This window comes from Ovis canadensis, chromosome 20 (genome assembly GCF_042477335.2).
Source record: "Ovis canadensis isolate MfBH-ARS-UI-01 breed Bighorn chromosome 20, ARS-UI_OviCan_v2, whole genome shotgun sequence".
NCBI classification, from domain to species: Eukaryota; Metazoa; Chordata; class Mammalia; order Artiodactyla; family Bovidae; genus Ovis; species Ovis canadensis.
In genome coordinates, this window is record NC_091264.1 from 42,333,676 (window position 1) to 42,355,840 (window position 22,165).

Consider the following 22,165-nt stretch of genomic DNA (forward strand, 5'->3'; position numbering starts at 1 on the left):
TCACCCTCATTCCTGGCCCTGCTCTCTGCCAGGGCAGACACTACTGGAGGAACTCAGAGAGGCTTTAGAACTGATGAATGCAGGTAAGCAAGCAAACACCTAGCTCCCTGCCCTGCACACCCACCCGAAGCCCAGCCTTCAAGCCCCTGGCCATTCTGTACCCTTACTCCTGTCATCCACCCTTCTCAGTGAAAATGAGGAAAGAAAAAAAAATGATACCCAGGAAAAAAAGAGAGACATACAGCTAGATCTCTTTCAAGTAGAATATTCATGGAGAAAGTTCTGTCAGGATGTTATTCAGCCCTTACTCCCTGCTAGTGGAAACTGAACTTTGTAACCATAGGCACTGTTCGAACTTTTTCAAGGAGCAAATACATACAATACTAGGCTTAAAATGAAAACAAAGAAACCAAACCAACAAAGAGGCCAACCCATCTGTAAATGACTCCTGGTTCAAGAAGTCTTTCCTGACCCCTCACTGAACTCTCTTGCCTTTTGCCTTTTTTGTGACATTGGATCATTATTGTTATGACTGCTGTAACTAATGGGCCAGGTATTAAACTCTCCAAACCTCAGTTTACTAATCTGTGTAAGGGGGACAGTCAGTTCCCATGTGATAGAATTGTTGAGATGACTCAAGCAAATAACTGCTTGTTAAATGCTGACCATAGCATCTGCCAGAACAAGAGCTTAATAAATCTTTGGTTGCTTTTAGTATTTTTTAAAAACTTTTATTTATTTACTTTTATTTTTTGGCTGTGCTGGGTCTTTGTTGCTGCACGTCGGCTTTCGAAATTTGTAGCGAGCATGGACTACTTTCCACCGCAGCGCTCAGGCTTCTCATTGTGGTGACTCCTGTTACAGAGCGCAGGCTCAGCAGTTGTGGCTCATGGGCTTAGCTGCTCCACAGCATGGGGGATCTACCCAGAACAGGGATTAAACCTGTGTTCCCTGCATTGGCTTCTTAACCACTAGACCACCAGGAAAGTCCTGCTCTTACTATTATTATAATTTATTCTAATTCCAAACAACCTTTCAGTGTAGGCATTATCAACATTATAAATGATGAAAATAAGGCTCAGAGAGGTTTGGTAACTTGCCTAAAGTCACACAGCTAATAAAGGGCTTCCTTTACTAGTTAGATGGACGTTCATCACCCATGAGTGAAAGTTGTGGCGAATTTGCACAGTCCATGAGAGACACCATCTGGGGAAAGAACTGTAGAGGTGTTAAGGAAGTTTAGGAATAACTAAATCCAAACAAAGGAAACATGCCTGGCTGGAGACTGTAACTCAGGAAGAAAAAGTTGATTTCAGGGTACTGGACTCAATCTGAAGAAAAAAATGTGGCTGCAGGAAAGGGTGAACTTCATGGGACCCAGGAAAGGGAGACCCGGGGGATACAAACTGTGAGTTGTTTAATTGCTCCCTGTAGGGAGACAGGCTTGTTCTGGCCATGAGTATTCTTTCTGTTGTAACCTAGTGTTAATCACACCAAATGGCTGTGATGTCAAGTGTGTAATAGAACTAACATTCATGCTCTACGTATCAAAAGATGGGTGGAGAGAACTTCTTACGTCAGTTTGATGAAGAATTCATGATTACACTAGAATCTCTTGATGGGTTAAGCTGGACCAACGGCAGAGGCACATGGATTGTGTTATTCTGAGTGACTCTGCCTAAACATGGTAACAACAGCCATCACAGGGACACTGGAAGAAATGAATAAATCCTGTGAAACTTGTATTCATGATAAAGATGTGGCTGGGATTTTGTTCACTTGATCCCACCACTTCTATGGAGACCTCTTTAACCCAGGAAAAGGAATAGCTCTGCATCTCCTGAGAGGTTCTGGTCTCTTTTTAGTTTACAGATGTTGGGTGCCAGGTAATGACTGTGTTTCCCTCTTTGAACTGGCTGCTAGAGAGCTCAGTTACAAATCTGTAGTTTTCCTTCCAGCATGATGTTTATATTAACCTTACTCCTGGTTTTATCCCATTTTTCTAACTATTCATTTCCCTGGTTGTAATTTTTATTGTTTAAGCTATTTTAGATTATGTTTAAAACAAGGCCCTCCTCCAGGGGAAATCTTCCTGACCCAGGGATCGAACCTTCGTCTCCTGCAGCTCCTGCATTGCAGACAGTTTCTTTACTGTTGAGCTGCTGGGGAAGCTCTGTTTAAAACAAGGCTGGTATAAGTGAATACCATGGTTATTCCAGGACTGGGATTTACTGTAACCTGGATGAAATGTTTCCAAAGAACCCACCTCTCTTGACTGATTTCTTGGTCCCCAAGCAATATTCTGATTGGCAGTCATCTTTTCCCTTCTAGGAATCTTACTACTAGGAGTTCGGCATGCTGGATAGTGGGCAAAAGTATTCCATCTCAGGAGGTAAATGGTTTCTAAACCAGGGATTCAGCAATATCTTGGGTGTGTCCCAGTTTCTCTTTGGGTGTGGGGATTGTTCTAGAGCTCAGAAGGGAGATTCCTGGGCAAAATCACAGTACAACCAGTTCTCTTACTTCATTTTATATGAGGTAAACCCCTCTGTGATACTCTCCAGGGGAAGACAGAGGAAGGAACCAGCATTAAGGAGAGACAGGAAGTACTAGGCAGCTTAGTGTGTGAACACATTCATTTTGGTACTAGTAGCTGCTGACCTGGGGCAGGTTAGAGCAGCTAAGTCTTCATTTATAAAATGGAGATAATAAAGTCGCCTAATGGCAATCCACTCCAGTACTATTGCCTGGAAAATCCCATGGACAGAGGAGCCTGGTGGGCTACAGTCCAAGTGGTCGCAGAGTCGTACATGACTGAGCGACTTCCACTTTCCTTTTCCCAACTTGCAGCTTCCCAGGTGGCGCTAGTGGTAAAGAATCTGCCTGCCAATTGCAGGAGACGCAGGTTAGATCCCTGAATTGGGAAGATCCTCTGGAGGAGGAAATCGCTACTGACTCCAGTATCCTTGCCCAGGAAAATCCCATGGACAGAGGAGCCTGGTGGGCTACTGTCCATGGGGTTGCAAAGAGTCGGACACGACAGCACCTGAGCACCAAACTTGTCTAGATTAAATAAGACAACTCATGTAAATCACTTAGCATAGCTGCTGCAACTATTGCCATTTCTAGCACTGCCAAAACTGATATAACCATCACTGATGCTCACTTCAATTCTACGAGGTAGGCTGAGTGAAGCGAAAGTCGCTCAGTCGTGTTGGACACTTTGTGACCCCATGGACTATACAGTCCATGGAACTCTCTAGGCCAAAATACTGGAGTGGGTAGCCTTTCCCTTCGCCAGGGGATCTTCCCAACCCAGGGATCGAACCCAGGTCTGCCTCATTGCAGGCGGATTCTTAGGAGGTAGGTTCAGTTCAGTTCAGTTCAGTTGCTCAGTCGTGTCCAACTCTTTGCGACCCCATGAATTGCAGCATGCCAGGCCTCCCTGTCCATCACCAACTCCCGGAGTTCACTCAGACTCACGCCCATAGAGTCAGTGATGCCATCCAGCCATCTCATCCTTGGTCATCCCCTTCTCCTCCTGCCCCCAATCCCTCCTAGCATCAGAGTCTTTTCCAATGAGTCAACTCTTCGCATGAGGTGGCCAAAGTACTGGAGTTTCAGCTTTAGCATCATTCCTTCCAAAGAACCCTCAGGACTAGTCTCCTTCAGAATGGACTGGTTGGATCTCCTTGCAGTCCAAGGGACTCTCAAGAGTCTTCTCCAACACCACAGTTCAAAAGCATCAATTCTTCGGCACTCAGCCTTCTTCACAGTCCAACTCTCACATCCATACGTGACCACTGGAAAAACCATAGCCTTGACTAGATGGACCTTAGTCGGCAAAGTAACGTCTCTGCTTTTGAATATGCTATCTAGGTTAGTCATAACTTTCCTTCCAAGGAGTAAGCGTCTTTTAATTTCATGGCTGCAATCACCATCTGCAGTGATTTTAGAGCCCCCCCAAAATAAAGTCTGACACTGTTTCCACTGTTTCCCCGTCTATTTCCCATAAAGTGATGGGACTGGATGCCAAGATCTTCGTTTTCTGAATGTTGACCTTTAAGCCAACTTTTTTGCTGTCCTCTTTTACTTTCATCAAGAGGCTTTTTAGCTCCTCTTCACTTTTTGCCATAAGGGTGGTGTCATCTGCATATCTGAGGTGATTGATATTTCTCCCGGCAATCTTGATTCCAGCTTGTGTTTCTTCCAGTCCAGCGTTTCTCATGATGTACTCTGCATATAAGTTAAATAAGCAGGGTGACAATATACAGCCTTGACACACTACTTTTCCTATTTGGAACCAGTCTGTTGTTCCATGTCCAGTTCTAACTGTTGCTTCCTGACCTGCATACAGATTTCTCAAGAGGCAGGTCAAGTGGTCTGGTATTCCCATCTCTCTCAGAATTTTCCACAGTTTATTGTGATCCATACAGTCAAAGGCTTTGGCATAGTCAATAAAGGAGAAATAGATGTTTTTCTGGAACTCTCTTGCTTTTTCCATGATCCAGTGGATGTTGGCAATTTGATCTCTGGTTCCTCTGCCTTTTCTAAAACCAGCTTGAACATCTGGAAGTTCACGGTTCACGTATTGCTAAAGCCTGGCTTGGAGAATTTTGAGCATTACTTTACTAGCATGTGAGATGAGTGCAATTGTGCAGTAGTTTGAGCATTGTTTGGCATTGCCTTTCTTTGGGATTGGAATGAAAACTGACCTTTTCCAGTCCTGTGGCCACTGCTGAGTTTTCCAAATTTGCTGGCATATTGAGTGCAGCACTTTCACAGCATCATCTTTCAGGATTTGAAATAGCTCAACTGGAATTCCATCAGCTGCACTAGCTTTGTTCGTAGTGATGCTTTCTAAGGCCCACTTGACTTCACATTCCAGGATGTCTGGCTCTAGATGAGTGATCACACCATAAGATGACTCATGTTTTGAAGACGGGACGAGGGTAACGCGCGTTCCTGTCACTCCGCAGGCTGCCACTAGAGGGCAGGCTGAGGTAGGGCGTGCGGGAAGGAGCAAGGCCTCTGGTTAGCTCCGTAAGCCGGAACAAGCGGTAACAAAGGGGGATAGAAGCAATCAGCTCTTATTGAATAAGTGTGATCCCCGGGGTTTTAAAAGTACTAGCTAGGGCTCTGTCTCTTTCTCCCCGCCCCTCTGCTCCTGAAGTCTGTCTGTCCGTCTCAAGGTATCAGGTGGTCTTTGCTTCTTTTTGGATCACTCAGCTCACAGTAACATCTAAATCCACCCCGTCTCATTCATTCTTCTCTCCATACTCTCTGGGACTTAAGGACTGGGTCTCTTACCCTCAGATTTCTTTCGCTCCAATAAATAAATGAGAGAAAGGATACCGAATCCCCACTCTGGGGCAACTCAGGCTTCTCCTGTAGGCAGAGCGACAGCAAATAACATGCATCATTCCGTCCTGCAGAGCCTTAGATCCACAAACTCACTTGATTCCACCACCATAATTCTGGTGACGACCCCGTAGGCCTTGTCCCATCCCGCCTTCCACCCACACGCTCCAAGCCCCATGGGCAGTCATATGCAGAAGCTTCTGGTAATAGGGCGAGTGTGGGGAAGGCCTCACGCCCTTCCGCATGCAAGATAGGCAGCATCAAGATTTAAGGAGTCACTGCTAGTGTATTCTAAGCACAGTTCTAAATGCACCAATAGTTGCTCTTTCAGTCCTGGATTCTACTGGTAAAAATTTTTGTGAATGCACGCAGTTTCACTTCTAAATGTCTCAGGCAACAGAAGGCATCACAGATTCTTTGGACCCACTGAGGAAGCCCCAGGCTGTGCATTTAGCAAGAGGACATTTCAAGAGGGGACTCGGGCTCAGGTGGATTCTGACCAGTTTGGTCCCCAGGCTCCTGACACTGGAGCCCAGTGAGGATCCAGTACAGGAAGTTTGGTTCTGTGAGCAGCACAGCGAAAGGGCCTTTTTCTGGTTCCAGGAGGAACAGCTATTCTTGTGTATGGCTTGTAAAGATCACCCACAGCACAAAGGCCACCGGGTGCTGCAGAAGGAAGACGCTGGGCCTCATGAGAAAGGTAAATCCCTTTACTGTTAAACCAGGTACAAATCCTGGAGTGACTGGCTGTATTACTGGCTTATGTGCTAGTACAGAGAAATAAACTGCTCTATTCCCTAGACACAATTCTAGATGCAGTAACAGTTGCTCTTTCAGTCCTGAATTCTATTGGTAAAACTTTCTGTAAACACACAATTTTTCACTTTTAAATGTTTCAGGCAACAGAAGGCATCACAGCCTCTCTATCTGCAGAATCTTGAACCCTGAGTGTTGCTCTGAGATTTCACATACCCTCCAGAATCCCCTTCAGATTTCTGAATGTGAAGCAAACGTGATTGGACATGAAGTTGTACAAACAAAAATGTTCACGATAAATAAGCTTTCCTTGAGGTTGGCTCTATTATTTGGGCAAATAAAAACTACGTTATTTCTAGAAAAATGAAACCAGATACTGTTTCTACTGAAAGGCAGAAATCTGACTCAGGCTTGTCAAACGGTGAGTCACTGTCTTACTGAACAAACCAAAGAAAAGCCAGGGAGCAAGTGAATCTCAGGTACAACTAGAACCAAGGGCTTGAATGCAACTAAGACTGCCCACCTCTTATTTTCTCTTGTCTCCCACAGGGGAGCTGTATGACTCCTCCCTGGGAGAATGAGGGCTCTATCCTGCTTAAGGCTACTAATGTCTACCACATTGATACAAATTGGGAAAAGCTATTTTCCTAAAACACAATCTTCATCATTCTCTACTTATTTGTTGGGATCCATATATGGAACCTTGGGCAAATAGGCCCTAAGTTTTCCTACCAACAGTAAGAGTCTATTCCTAATCTCTTGTTGCTTCAATTGCCTGGGAAACCAAGGAGGTATTAACCTTGAGTTGTACAGGTTCCATTTCTTTTAGTTTCTTCTCTTCACTCTCAGCACCTGACTCTCTCCTTCGTCTACTAAGCCCGCTGGCTCACTTTGCAAATCATCCTCTCAGCCTGCAGATCACCTGCTGTGCCTGGATGCAGGCTCTTGATGGCATCAGCGAGTGTGAGAAGCCAAGATAATCCTGAGAGCCAAGGCACACTTCTGCAGGATTTCGAATCCACGAATTAGAGAGTAGAGGCTTTCCCCCTCTCTTCCAGGAGGTGGCGCCAGAGGACAGGTTTCGCCTTCACTCCCTTGGGTTCCCTGCCGGTGAGAATTGGCACTCTCCACCCCTGCACCTCAGTTCCCGGTCAAGGGTGTGGCCCCTCATTGCTTCTTGTGCCTCCAGAGTCTTTGGTTCCTTGTTGAAGCCACTGCCGCTGGCGTCGCTGCCTGGTAAACCGGGATAGCAGGTCCTTCGCTTGTGTCGGGGATCCTCTGACCCTTGGGGGAATGGGGGAATGCAGGCGGCTGTGACGGGGCAGGCACCTCTGCCGTGTCCGGTGTGGTCAGGTTCTCCTCCGCTGCTGTGAGTTGGGGGCGGAGAGGCCGAAATCATGGGCATCTCAGTGGCTGGTGGGTTGGGGCCCCAGGACCCACTTCTGTGGCTGCCTCGTTACCCGGGGCTCTGGGCACCGCTGAGGCTGGAAGGCTGGATTCCCGGGTCACCTTGCTGCTACTGCTGGGGGTTCCGGGGCTTCCGGCTCCGCGGCCGCAGCTGGAGAACAGGATCGCGGGCTCCGCTCCTGCCCTTCCCTCGGTTCCGCCTCCCGTCTGGGTCCCTGTCCACCCACTTTACGCACATTGTGTGGGGTTCTCCGCATCCTGGGGTGTTGGGCAGAGGCACCTCTGTTTTGTCGTGCATGTTTACCGGTTGTGGATGGAAGGGGAGAGACAAAGGCAGCTTTTCGCTCCTCCTTCTCCTCAGGTTCCAGTTTTATGTCCAGAATCTGCTGATTCTGTTTAGCTGGAGGCCTGGCTCAGCTGGAGCCTGTGGGGCTCTGGGGAGCCTCCCAGACCTGTGACCCCCAAAGTCCTAGGTCAACATCAAGGCCAGAAGTTAGATTTGGGTCCAGGACTGCAGGGCCTTTAATGTCAGGTTGGGAGGTAATCCACACACTGGAGATATCTGGCTGCCTTGTCTTTTTATTGTACATCTTCCTGCTGCTGCCCAGGTGCTGGAACTTTTTCTCTCTAAGTGGAGGCGCTCAGACCTCAGTGGCCTCACCCTGTACTCTCCAGATGCCGCTTTCTGGGTCAGCTCACTCTCACACCTCCTGAGAGGCTGTTCTCACCTCCATCTCCCTCCTCAATCCCCTCCTCTGCCTCCCCACTCCCTGTTGTTAATGGTGAGCTTCTTTTTAAACTCAGAAAAGAAAGAGGGGCATAGGTGAGAAGTCCATCCTCCTCCTCCTGCACTCCCACCCCTGCACCTGCATCCTCACCTTCCACACTGATGCTGGTCGGTCCCCTCCTGTCTAAGGCCGCCCCTCAGCATGGGCAGAGGATCCGGCTCCATCCTCCCCTGTGTCATCAGTTTCCCACTCTCTACTGGCTCCTTCAGTCCTGCACACAAACAAGCTGCAATTCCTTCCACTAAAAAAAAAAAATGTCCAACAAAACTAACTAAATATAACAAAGTCCTCCCATAAACATCCACCACTCCGCGTCCAGTTTTTTTCCAACTACTTCTCCATATCTAGGACTCTCCTTGCAGAAACAGTTCTCTCACCCACTGGGTTGCCTTTTATTTTTATCTAATGAATATATGCACACAGTTTTCAAAAGTAAAACTCTTCTGATATCTAGATAGACTTGATATCTAGACTGATGTCCCTAATCTTCCATGTCACCCCATCTCTTGAATCTCAGAGACAACTGTTTTAGTCCTTTTGGCTGATTCTCTGATTGTCATCTCAATGCCTCTAAATAACATGCCCCTTACCATACTCCCTCTCTGTTTTTCAGTTTTATGTATCATTTTTCATTCTGGTTCTTCTTTCACAGACCCCTCTCCTTCAGATATAATTAGAACTTTCTTTTCCCTAAAATAAATAATATGTTAGCTTTATTGTACTTATTTTAACTGATTCCCACCTCTCCCCAGAGTCCTGTCTTCATGAACATCTGTGAGCACATTTGCTGTTCCACCAAATTCATCTCTTTGCACAGACTGTCCTGCAACCCTCAGCTCTGCCCCATGGGGACAGGTTCCCTGCACACCTGGGGTGGGGCTGACGTGCCGGATCTCCTCATCTCAACCTGGGCAGCCCTCTGCCTCTGGGTTCTGCTGCCTGTGATCTCTTTATGTTTATCCAGTTAAGGAAAACAACACCAAAAGCTCAGTGTAATATAGACAGGGATTATCTCCAGTGATGGGCAGTTTTGAACAATTACAACCTTAAGGTGATAAACTTCCCTCATAGCTCAGTGGGTGAAGAATCTGCCTGCAATACAGGAGACCCGGATTCAATCCCTGGGTCGGGAAGACCCCCTAGAGAAGGAAATGGCAACCCACTCCAGTATTCTTGCCTGGAGAATCCCAGGGACCGAGGAGCCTAGTGGGCCGCCGTCTATGGGGTCGCACAGAGTTGGACACAACTGAAGCAACTTAGCAGCAGCAGCCAGTATTCTTGCCTGGAGAATCTCATGGACAGAGGAGCCTGGCAGGCTACAGTCCATGGGATTGCAAGAGTTGGACATGACTTAGGGACTAAACCACGACCACTTAATGTCTGAACATGCTAGTTGTTAAAATACATATTAATGAAATATTCTGTGCATGCTGCATTTTAAGACTCTAATAAGAGTTTCTATGTGAAGATTTTATTTTAATATGTATCAGCCTATGAGTCACACAGTATCCTTTGGGGGAAGAGACTGAAAATTAAGAACACTCTGCTGCTACTGCTGCTAAGTCGCTTCAGTCGTGTCCGGACTCTGTGCGACCCCACAGATGGCAGCCCATTGGGCTCCACATCCTTGGGATTCTCCAGGCAAGAACACTGGAGTGGGTTGCCATTTCCTTCTCCAATGCATGAAAATGAAAAGTGAAAGTGAAGTCACTCAGTCGTGTCTGACTCAGCGACCCCATGGACTGCAGTCTACCAGGCTCCTCCGTCCATGGGAGTTTCCAGGCAAGAGTACTGGAGTGGGATGCCATTGCCTTCTCCGTAAGAACACTCTAGATATGCACTATCCAATGTGCTAGCTACTAGCCACATATGGCTATTTAAATTAAATAAAATTAAAATAAGCACAGACTTACAGATACAGAGAACAGATCTGTAGTTGCCAAGGGGGAGAAGGGCTGGGGGAGGGATGGACTGGGTGTTTGGAGTTAGTAGATGCAAATTATTATCTATAGAATAAATAAACAACAAGGTCCAACTGTATGGTACAGGGAACTATATTCAATAGCCTGTGATTAAACCATAATGAAAAAGAGTAGTAAAAAGTATATATATATATATATATATATATATATGTAAACTGAGTTACTTTGCTGTACAGCAGAAATTGATACAACATTGTTCAGTTCAGTTCAGTTCAGTTGCTCAGTCATGTCCGACTCTTTGTGACCCCATGAATCGCAGCACACCAGGCCTCCCTGTCCATCACCAACTCCCGGAGTTCACTCAGACTCACATCCATTGAGTCAGTGATGCCATCCAGCCATCTCATTCTCTGTAGTCCCCTTCTTCTCCTGCCCCCAGTCCCTCCCAGCATCAGTCTTTTCCAGTGAGTCAACTCTTTGCATGAGGTGGCCAAAGTACTGGAGTTTCAGCTTTAGCATCATTCCTTCCAAGGAAATCCCAGGGCTGATCTCCTTCAGAATGGACTGGTTGGATCTCCTTGCAGTCCAAGGGACAACATTGTTAATCAACTATAATTCAATAAAATAAATAAAATATTTAAAAACTAATTAAATAAAATGAAAGTGCTCAGCACAATAGCCACTTTTGAGGTACTAAATGGCCATGTGTAGCTAGTGGCTACCTGATCTGGACAGCACAGATACAGAACAATTCCTTCATCACAGAACGTTTTGTTAGACTGGACTGCTCTTCATGATTTGTGAACCTCAAGTCAGATACATTAGATACATGGGGGATGAAAGGGCTAATATTATTTCTCTTAGACACTATGTCAGATTTCTGTATGGGATATGAACACATTAAGCTGGTGTGTAACAAAACCAAACTAGGTTATGAGTGGGTCTGGAGCCTTCAAGTACAAACTCTTCCCAGGTCCAAAGGAAACACCTGTCCCTCCACCTCCCTTCCCAGACTGAGGATCCTCTCTGGCATCACTTACTAGGGGCTGAGTAGATAACTCAGGAGAGAGTTCTCTTTTCCTGAGGAGAGGAGGGCAGGGCAGAGCTTTCAGCTAAGTTTGGGAAGCAGTGAGTCCAGCTCAGGGGGAAGGAGTCTCTGAAATGAAGAGGAAGCAAAGGCAGGGATTAGTTGGGAGACCCCCTGACTGTGGAACCCTTGATGTCAGCGAGAACTTTTCATGAGATCCATGAAGTGAAAACTACTTTTATAGCATCTAAGATATTATTTGACTTTTCACTATGTTGAAATTTGCTTTGGGGTATAAGTAACAATCATAGAGACTATGGCAGGATACAAAACTAATGCACAGAATCTCTTGCATTTTTATATACTAACAACAAAAGATCAGGAAGAGAGATTAAGGAAACAATCCCATTTACCACTGTAATAAAAAGAATAAAATATCTAGGAATAAACCTACCTAAAGAGGCAAAAGATCTGTATTCAGAAAACTATAAGACACTGATGAGAGAAATAAAAAAATAATACAGATGGAGAGATATACCATGCTCTTTGATTGGAAGAAGAATCAATATTGTGAAAATAAATATATTACACAGAAGAATTTGCAGACTCAGTGCAATCACTATCAAATTACCAATGACATTTTTCATGGAATTAAAACAAAAAATTGCACAATTTGTATGGAAACACAAAAGATTCCAAATAGCCAAAGCAACGTTGGGAAAGAAAAATGGAGTTGGAGGAATCAGGCTCCATGACCTCAGACTATACTGCAAAGCTACAGTAATCTAAACAGTATGGTACTGGCACAAAAACAGAAATATAGATCAATGGAAATAGATAGAAAACCCAGAGATACACCCACATACCTATAGTCACCTAATTTATAACAAAGGGGGCAAGAATATACAATGGAGAAAAGACAGTCTCTTCAATAAGTGGTGCCGGGAAACCTGGACAGCTACATGTAAAAGAATGAAATTAGAACACTCCCCAATACCATACACAAAAATAAACTGAAAATGGATTAAAGACCTAAATATAAGGCCAGACACTATAAAACTCTTAGGGAAAACAAAGGCAGAAAATCCTCTTTGTTTTTCTTAATATATATATTTTCTTGGAGTATAGTTGACTTACAATGTTTCAGGGGCACAGCAAGATGATTCGGTTATATAAATACACATATATTATTTTTCAGACTGTTTTTTATTATAGGTTATTACAAGATATTGACTATAGGACACTCTTTGACATAAATCTCAGCAAGGTCTTTTTTGATCCACCTCCAGTAGTAATGAAAATAAAAACAAAGATAGATGAATGGGACCTAATGAAACTTAAAAGCTTTTGCCCAGCAAAGGAAACAAGATGAAAAGATAACCCTCAGAATGGGAGAAAATATTTGCAGATGAAGCAACTGATTAAGGATGAATCTCCAAAATATGCAAACAGCTCATGTACCTCAATATCAAGAAAACAAACAACCCAAACTTTTTGTTTAAAGTAGACAGAAGACCTAAATAGACATTTCTCCAAAGACAAACAGATGGCCAACAAACACATGAAAAGACGCTCAACATCATTATTCAGTTCAGTTCAGTTCAGTTCAGTCACTCAGTCGTGTCCGACTCTTTGCGACCCCATGAATTGCAGCATGCCAGGCCTCCCTGTCCATCACCAACTCCCAGAGTTCACTCAAACTCACGTCCATGGCATCGGTGATGCCATCCAGCCATCGCATCCTCTGTTGTCCCCTTCTCCTCCTGCCCTCAATCCCTCCCAGCATCAGGGTCTTTTCCAATGAGTCAACTCTTCAGATGAGGTGGCCAAACTTTTGGAGTTTCAGCCTCAGCATCAGTCCTTCCAATGAACACCCAGGACTAGTCTCCTTTAGGATGGGCTGGTTGGCTCTCCTTGCAGAAATGCAAATCAAAACTATAATGAAGTATCACCTCACACTGATGAAAATAGCCATCATCAAAAAATTTATGAACAATAAATGCTGGAGAGGGTGTGGAGAAAGGAAGCTCTCCCACACTGGTGGTGGGGATGTAAATTGATACAACTACAATGGAGAACAGTATGGAGGTTCCTTAAAAAACCAAAAATAGAGTTACCATGTGCGTACTAAGTCGTTTCAGTTGTGTCCAACTCTTTGCAACCCTATGGACTGTAGCCCACCAGGCTCCTCTTGTCCATGGAGATTCTCCAGGCAAGAATACTGGAGTGGGTTGCCATGTCCTCCTCCAGGGGGTCTTTCTGACCCAGGGATTGAACCTGTGTCTCTTAAACATCCTGCATTGGCAGGCGTTTGTGTTTTTTTTTAAACCACTATTGCCACCTGGGACATATATTAACCTCAAAAATGCATTCCAATATACATCGGGTGCAGATTCCACTTATATGAGGTACCTGCTGCTGCTGCTGCTGCTGCTGCTAAGTCGCTTCAGTCGTATCCGACTCTGTACGACCCCATAGATGGCAGCCCACCAGGCTCTGCCGTCCCTGGGATTCTCCAGGCAAGAACACTGGAGTGGGTACCTAGAATAGTCAAATTCATAGAGTTAGAAAGTACACTGGTAGATGCCAGGGGCTAGGGGGTGGAAAGGCGGAGAAGAGGAATGGGGAGTTACTATTTAATGCGGACAGAGCTTCAGTTTAGGAAGGTGAAAATTTCAGGAGATGGATAATGGTGAGAGTAACGCAACAGTGTGAATGTACCTAATGTCCCTGAACTGTGCTGTTAAATATGGTTACAATGGGATGTTTACATTATGTGACTTCCGCCATATTAAAAAAACACATAAAAAGTGGAGACTAGGATAGCAAACTGACATAGTAATTATTTTCACCACCACCTACATGCAGAAAAAAAAGCAGGTTTGCTTTAATAACTCCTGATTGACACATTACCAATTCTTATCTTTCCTTAATAAACCACAATGGTAAACATACAAAAAATAATATATATGTATGTATAAATGAATCACTTTGCTGTACAGCAGAAATCAACACAACATTGTAAATCAACTGTACTTCAGTAAAACAAAATTAAAATGTATAAAAATTCTTATCTTTCCTAAGTCATCATCTTAAATCCACACTGTGAAAGTATCTTCTGTAGTCTCTGAGATGCAGGAGCTCCTGGAAGCCCCCTGTCCTGAGGAAAGGGAAGCTGGAGACTGAGTTGGTCCCCAACTACATGATGCTCCCAGCAGGGGAGCAGCACAAAGATGATGATGAAAGCATCATTCTTTGAATAGGTTGATACAGAGCCCTTGTTTGAGTTTCCTGAGCCATACAGAAAATTCCCATTGGCTATCTATTTTACATATGGTAATGTAAGTGTCCATGTTACTCTTTCCATACATCTCACCCTCTTCTCCCTTCTCCCCATGTTCATAAGTCTATTCTTTATGTCTGTTTCTCCACTGCAGCCCTGTAAATAAATTCTCCCCAGCAGACCACAGAGCTGGGGTGTAGACAAGTGAACCCCGCGTGTTCCCACCCTCCCCCTGCAGTTCCCCTGAGGCAGTGACCTCCTCTCTAGTCTCCCCTCTAGGGCCTGACCCAGGGCCTAACTCAGGGGCTCAATCAACACTCCCTGAAACACTACCCTTGGGAAGCGGCCTCTTGTGTCCTAGTCAAGACAGTGACTTCCTCTAGTAGGCACCCCCAAATACTGAATCTTACGGAACTTTTGATTTGCTCTGAGAGCAGGACTGTGAAGGTGGCAAGTGGAAATGTTGGCTTCTTTGCTGACAAAACCATGGAGCCGGCAGCACTTGTGCTCTTTCACAGAAGGCCACCAGAGGACAGAGTATGGCTGCTTATGACAACCACTCAGTCCCGCCCACCCAGCCCAACGCTCCCCACCGGCGCCCCATTCAAAAGTTGTTTTTTCCCAAGTTAGCCTTTATTGGAACATGTTTGAACTTGGAGGATTTCTTTAAGGTACAATGATTTGCTTTTCTTCTTTCATCTCACTTGGAAGCTAATAAAAGTCTACTACAAGTAACAAGTATAAGTTGTCATAAGTTGTCCCTGGCATAAGTTGTCCCTGTGACACATGGATGACAAAATTATGTGTCCAGTTCTCAATCTGTGTGTAGCCTCTGTCCATCCTCTCTCTCCCTATCCATCCATAAACATCTATCTGTGTAACAGTCTATGTAATGTACTAGAGGTGCTTTTCAATCATGTTACCACAGATTTGTGACATGAGTCTTTGTGTACTAAGTGTTCTGCTCAGAAGACAGTGGGAATGTCCCTGACGCCATGTGAAGGGGGGCAGTCTGTCTCAATGCGAGTCGTTCAAAGTGGAAGATCCACTCAGTGTAGTCAAGGTCAAGCCCATACTGTCTCCTGTCCCCAAAGTATTGAGTCTGCCTTCCTGGGGGAACTTTGCTAAAATTCTTCATATTCTAAGAAACATCAGGGTGCAAATAATGAGGAATATTCACAGTAACTGTGGAGAGAGATAAAGTGATGGTTTTAATTACCTGCTACTATGACAACTGTTGGAGAAGACTCTTGAGAGTCCCTTGGACTGCAAGGAGATCCAACCAGTCCATTCTGAGGGAGATCAGCCCTGGGATTCCTTTGGAAGGACTGATGCTAAAGCTGAAACTCCAGTACTTCGGCCACCTCATGCGAAGAGTTGACTCATTGGAAAAGACTCTGATGCTGGGAGGGATTGGGGGCAGGAGAAGGGGACGACAGAGGATGAGATGGCTGGATGGCATCACTGACTCAAAGGACGTGAGTCTGAGTGAACTCCAGGAGTTGGTGACGGATAGGCAGGCCTGGCGTGCTGCGGTTCATGGGCTCACAAAGAGTCGGACACGACTGAGTGACTGAACTGAACTGAACTGAACTGATGATAACAACAACCTTCACTGTATTCCATTACAAGCGCTACTCAGCCATGTGGGAGCAGAGTCTATACCTGCTAAATGAATACATTTGGGATCAGGACCTGACAGATTTGAGAATGTATTTGAAATTGGAACTCTTCTGGAGCCATCCTGACAGGAAGTAATCATAAATTGGCTGCTACCTCACCTGCCAGGCCCTGGACACTGACAACCTTCCCATATCATCCCTCAGCCAGGACCCCCTGATCACAGGTATTCCTCACATGAAATTTCACTGTCAGTTCTAACTTCTTGTGCTCACTTTAGCCTCCTTGATTGTCCTAATGTGTGTTCACCACTCTAGGGATCCAGGGACACCTCTGATTCCCTTGGGGAACTAAGAGATGGCAAGAGTGATGTCGACATTCTAGGAATCAGCAAACTAAAATGGACTGGAATGGGTGAATTTAACTCAGACGACCATTATATCTACTACTGTGGGCAGGAATCCCTCAGAAGAAATGGAGTAGCCATCATGGTCAATGAAAGAGTCCAAAATGCAGTACTTGGATGCAATCTCTAAAACGACAGAATGATCTCTGTTCGTTTCCAAGGCAAACCATTCAATATCACAGTTATCCAAGTCTATGTCCCAACCAATAATGCTGAAGAAGCTGAAGTTGAACGGTTCTATGAAGACCTACAAGACCTTGTAGAACTAACACCAAAAAAGATGTCCTTTTCATTATAGGGGACTGGAATGCAAAAGTAGGAAGTCAAGAAACACCTGGAGTAACAGGCAAATTTGGCCTTGGAATGCAGAATGAAGCAGGGCAAAGACTAATAGAGTTTTGCCAAGAAAATGCACTGGTCATAGCAAACACCCTCTTCCAACAATACAAGAGAAGATGCTACACATGGACATCACCAGATGGTCAACACCGAAATCAGATTGATTATATTGTTTGCAGCCAAAGATGGAGAAGCTCTATACAGTCAACAAAAACAAGACCGGGAGCTGACTGTGGCTCAGATCATGAACTCCTTATTACCAAATTCAGACTTAAATTGAAGAAAGTAGGGAAAACCGCTAGACCATTCAGGTACGACCTAAATCAAATCCCTTATGATTATACAGAGGAAGTGAGAAATAGATTTAAGGGCCTAGATCTGATAGATAGAGTGCCTGATGAACTATGGAATGAGGTTCGTGACATTGTACAGGAGACAGGGATCAAGACCATCCCCATGGAAAAGAAATGCAAAAAACCAAAATGGCTGTCTGGGGAGGCTTAATAATAGCTATGAAAAGACGAGAAGCGAAAAGCAAAGGAGAAAAGGAAAGATATAAGCATCTGAATGCAGAGTTTCAAAGAATAGCAAGGAGAGATAAGAAAGCCTTCTTCAGCGATCAATGCAAAGAAATAGAGGAAAACAACAGAATGGGAAAGACTAGAGATCTCTTCAAGGAAATTAGAGACACCAAGGGAATATTTCATGCAAAGATGGGCTCGATAAAGGACAGAAACGGTCTGGACCTAACTGAAGCAGAAGATATTAAGAAGAGGTGGTAAGAATACACGGAAGAACTGTACAAAAAAGATCTTCACGACCCAGAGAACCACGATGGTGTGATCACTCATCTAGAGGCAGACATCCTGGAATGTGAAGTCAAGAAGTTAGAAAGCCTCACTACGAACAAAGCTAGTGCAGCTGATGGAATTCCAGTTGAGCTATTTCAAATCCTGAAAGATGATGCTGTGAAAGTGCTGCACTCAATATGCCAGCAAATTTGGAAAACTCAGCAGTGGCCACAGGACTGGAAAAGGTCAGTTTTCATTCCAATCCCAAAGAAAAGCAATGCCAAAGAATGCTCATACTACTGTACAATTGCACTCATCTCACATGCTAGTAAAGTAATGCTCAAAATTCTCCAAGGCAGGCTTCAAAAATATGTGAACCGTGAACTTCCCTGATGTTCAAGCTGGTTTTAGAAAAGGCAGAGGAACCAGAAATCAAATTGCCAACATCATGGAAAAAGCAAGAGAGTTCCAGAAAAACATCTATTTCTCCTTTATTGACTATGCCAAAGCTTTTGACTGTGTGGATCACAATAAACTGTGAAAAATTCTGAGAGGGATGGGAATACCAGACCACCTGACCTGCCTCTTGAGAAATCTGTATGCAGGCCAGGAAGCAACAGTTAGAACTGGACATGGAACAACAGACTGGTTCCAAATAGGAAAAGGAGTACATCAAGGCTGTATATTGTCACCCTGCTTATTTAACTTCTATGCAGAGTGCATCATGAGAAACGCTGGACTGGAAGAAACACAAGTTGGAATCAAGATTGCCGGGAGAAATATCAATCACCTCAGATATGCAGATGACACCACCTTTATGGCAGAAAGTGAAGAGGAACTCAAAAGCCTCTTGATGAAAGTGAAAAAGGAGAGTGAAAAAGTTGGCTTAAAGCTTAACATTCAGAAAATGAAGATCATGGCATCTGGTCCCATCATTTCATGGGAAATAGATGGGAAAACAGTGTCAGACTTTATTTTTTTGGGGCTCCAAAATCATTGCCGATGGTGATTGCAGCCATGAAATTAAAAGACGCTTACTCTTTGGAAGACAAATTATGACCAACCTAGATAGCATATTCAAAAGCAGAGACATTACTTTGCTGACCAAGGTCTGTCTAGTCAAGGCTATGGTTTTTCCTGTGGTCATGTATGGATGTGAGAGTTGGACTGTGAAGAAGGCTGAGCGCCGAAGAATTGATGCTTTTGAACTGTGGTGTTGGAGAAGACTCTTGAGAGTCCCTTGGACTGCAAGGAGATCCAACCAGTCCATTCTGAAGGAGATCAGCCCTGGGATTTCTTTGGAAGGAATGATGCTAAAGCTGAAACTTTGGCCACCTCTTGTGAAGAGTTGACTCATTGGAAAAGACTCCGATGCTGGGAGGGATTGGGGGCAGGAGAAGGGGAAGACAGAGGATCACATGGCTGGATGGCATCACTGACTCGATGGTCGTGAGTCTGAGTGAACTCCAGGAGTTGGTGATGGACAGGGAGGCCTGGTCTGCTGCAATTCATGGGGTCGCAAAGAGTTGGACACGACTGAGTGACTGAACTGAACTGAACTGATGGTTCCAAATAGGAAAAAGAGTATGTCAAGGCTATGTATTGTCACCCTGCTTATTTAACTTCTATGCAGAGTACATCAAGAGAAACGCCAGGCTGGAAGAAGCACAAACTGGAAACAAGATTGCCAGGAGAAATATCAATAACCTCAGCTATGCAGATGACACCACCCTTATGGCAGAAAGTGAAGAGGAACTAAAAAGCCTCTTGATGAAAGTGAGAGAGGAGAGTAAAAATGTTGTCCTAAAGCTCAACAGTTGGAAAACTAAGATGATGGTATCCGGTCCCATCACTTCATAGCAAATAGTTGGGAAACAGTGGCAGACATTATTTTGGGGGGCTCCAAAATCACTGCAGATGATGACTGCAGCCATGAAATTAAAAGATGCTTACTCCTTGGAAGAAAAGTTATGACCAACCTAGATAGACAAAATATTAAAAAGGAGAGACATTACTTTGTCAACAAAGGTCTGCCTAATCATGGCTACCGTTTTTCCAGTAGTCATGTATGACTGTGAGAATTGGACTATGAAGAAAGCTGAGTGCTGAAGAACTGATGCTTTTGAACTGTGGTGTTGGAGAAGACTCTTGAGAGTCCCTTGTAAGGAGATCCAGCCAGCTCATCCTAAAGGAGATGAGTCCTGGGTATTCATTGGAAGGACTGATGTTGAGTCTGCAGGTCCAAGGGTCACCCCAACACTGAGGGATCCGCCGCTCCCCACCGACCCAGGAGGAGCTCAAGGGGACTTGACCTGGTTTCATTTCAGTTTGGATTTAATCCCTGCGGATGGTCTGGGCGGGTCATGGTCACACACCCTCCAGGAAATGTATGGCTGCGACCTGGGGCCAGATGGGAGTCTCCTCCGCGGGTATGATCAGTTCTCAGTTCGCCTATGATGGCAGAGAGTACATCACCCTGAACGAAGACCTGCACTCCTGGACCGCGGCGGACATGGCGGCTCAGATGACCCAGAGCAAGTGGGAGGCGGCAGGTGAGGCGGAGGCACGCAGGAACTACCTGGAGGGCCGGTGGGTGGAGTGGCTGTGCAGATACCTTGAGAAGGGGAAGGACACGCTGCTGCGAGCAAGTACGAGGGGGGCGGGGCCGCCCCGACCTCCCCTCGGGCTGGAGCTGGCTTCCCAAGAGGAGAAGAAAGTGGGGTCCCTGTGGGAACAGCGCTCCAGGTTCTTGTCAGGAGAGGGAGGAATGCGCCCAGGTTTTCATAGTCTGTACAAGACGGTGACTCTCCAGTAGTTTCGTTTCTCTGGACAATTAAGGAATCCAGTGCCTTTGGGGAAGAAGCAGCAAACCATCCCTGAAATAACTGGTCAGCGGTGCCCTTTTACCCTGCCCACCATCTTGTGACTCTTGACTTTCACCCTGCTGCCATCTTGTGACTTGTGACTTTCTCAAGGCCTGTTCTCAGACTAGAGCATCATAAGAGGCCAGACTCCAGCTTTTCTGAGTCATTCAGTTTCCAACAAAGTCAGGACCATTGCTCGGGTGGAGCATCCTACCTTGGCTCTCACCCTGACTCCAGAACTTTACAAGGACTAGGAGATTTTCCCAGACACCACAGCCCAGGCTGATGTCTGGTGTTTGTGGTTTTTCTTTTCAAACTCATTTTCTCATCATTTCTTAGAATGGTCACGTGATGCTTCCTCCGTGGCCCATGGGAGTAACATAAACTGTGAATTTTCTGATTCTTCTTCCTCAGAGCCTCCAAAGGCACATGTGACCTGTCACCCCATCTCTTGAGCGTGAGGTCACCCTGAGGTGCTGTGCCTTGGGCTTCTACCCTGAGGAGATTTCACTGACATGGCAGCGTGACGAGGAGGACCAGAGCCAGGACATGGACCTTGTGCAGACCAGGCCTTCAGGGGATGGAACCTTCCAGAAGTGGGAGGCCCTGGTGGTGCCTTCTGGAGAGGAGCAGAGATACACCTGCCCTGTGCAGCACCAGCGGCTTCAGGAGCCCCTTACCCTGAGATGAGGTAAGGAGGGGGATGGGATGGAGCTTTTCTCAGATAAAGCAGGAGCCCTTCAGGACTCAAAGGTAGGACTCAAGCCTGAGGTCAGGGCCTCTTCCTTTTCCTCCACAGAACCTCTTCAGACCTGCTTCCTCACCATGGGGATCATTGTTGGCCTGGTTCTCCTCATGGTGGCTGTGGTGGCTGGAGCTGTGATCTGGAGGAAGAAGCACTCAGGTAGGGAAGGGAGGGAGAGATCTGAGTTTTCTTGTCTCACTGTAAGGTTTCAAGTCCAGGTAGAAGTTTGCCTGCCTTGTTCCTGGGAAATACCATCCATACATATGGGCTTGCTGGTCTGGAGCTGATGCTAATATTGACCCTTTTGTAAAGTACATGTGGAAATGAAAGATAGATTTTTCACCTTCATAATTCCAGCTGGGGCCTGTTCTCAGCACTTGAAGATTAGAGGCGAAGGTCCCCACTGAGTTCAGACCTCTAGAAGGGTTGGAGATGATCCAGTGCCCCTACATCTCCTTTCTTTATATTCCTGATTCTGTCCTGGATTTTTGGTTACAGTTCCAGAAAGTTCTCTGGGATCCAGAACTAGAGGGTTTCTCTAGGGTATCATGATTCAGTCTTCTCCACGTATTCTCACGAGATGTTTTCTTCGTGCAGGTGAAAATGGAGGGAACTGCACTCAGGCTGCAAGTAAGTACAAAGGGGATGTGATTCCCGAGACTCTTCTGAGGGTGCAGACAAGAGGCCATGAGGGGTCACCCTCCTCAAAGTTTATTCTCTAGTTTCTGTCCTGTGGGTTCTGACCACATCCTGGTCTTGTTCTCTCCCAGGCAGTGACAGTGTGACCAGAGCTCTCATGGATCCTCAAGGTGAGACACTGGAGGGTCTTACTGGGGGAGGAGTTGGTGCAGGGGGG

General features: G+C 45.5%; 1 pseudogene; it reads left to right on the forward strand.

Moving 5' to 3' along the window:
• Positions 1-807: 807 nt before the first annotated feature.
• Positions 808-22,094, forward strand: LOC138425151 (BOLA class I histocompatibility antigen, alpha chain BL3-7-like; annotated as a pseudogene).
• Positions 22,095-22,165: the final 71 nt, after the last annotated feature.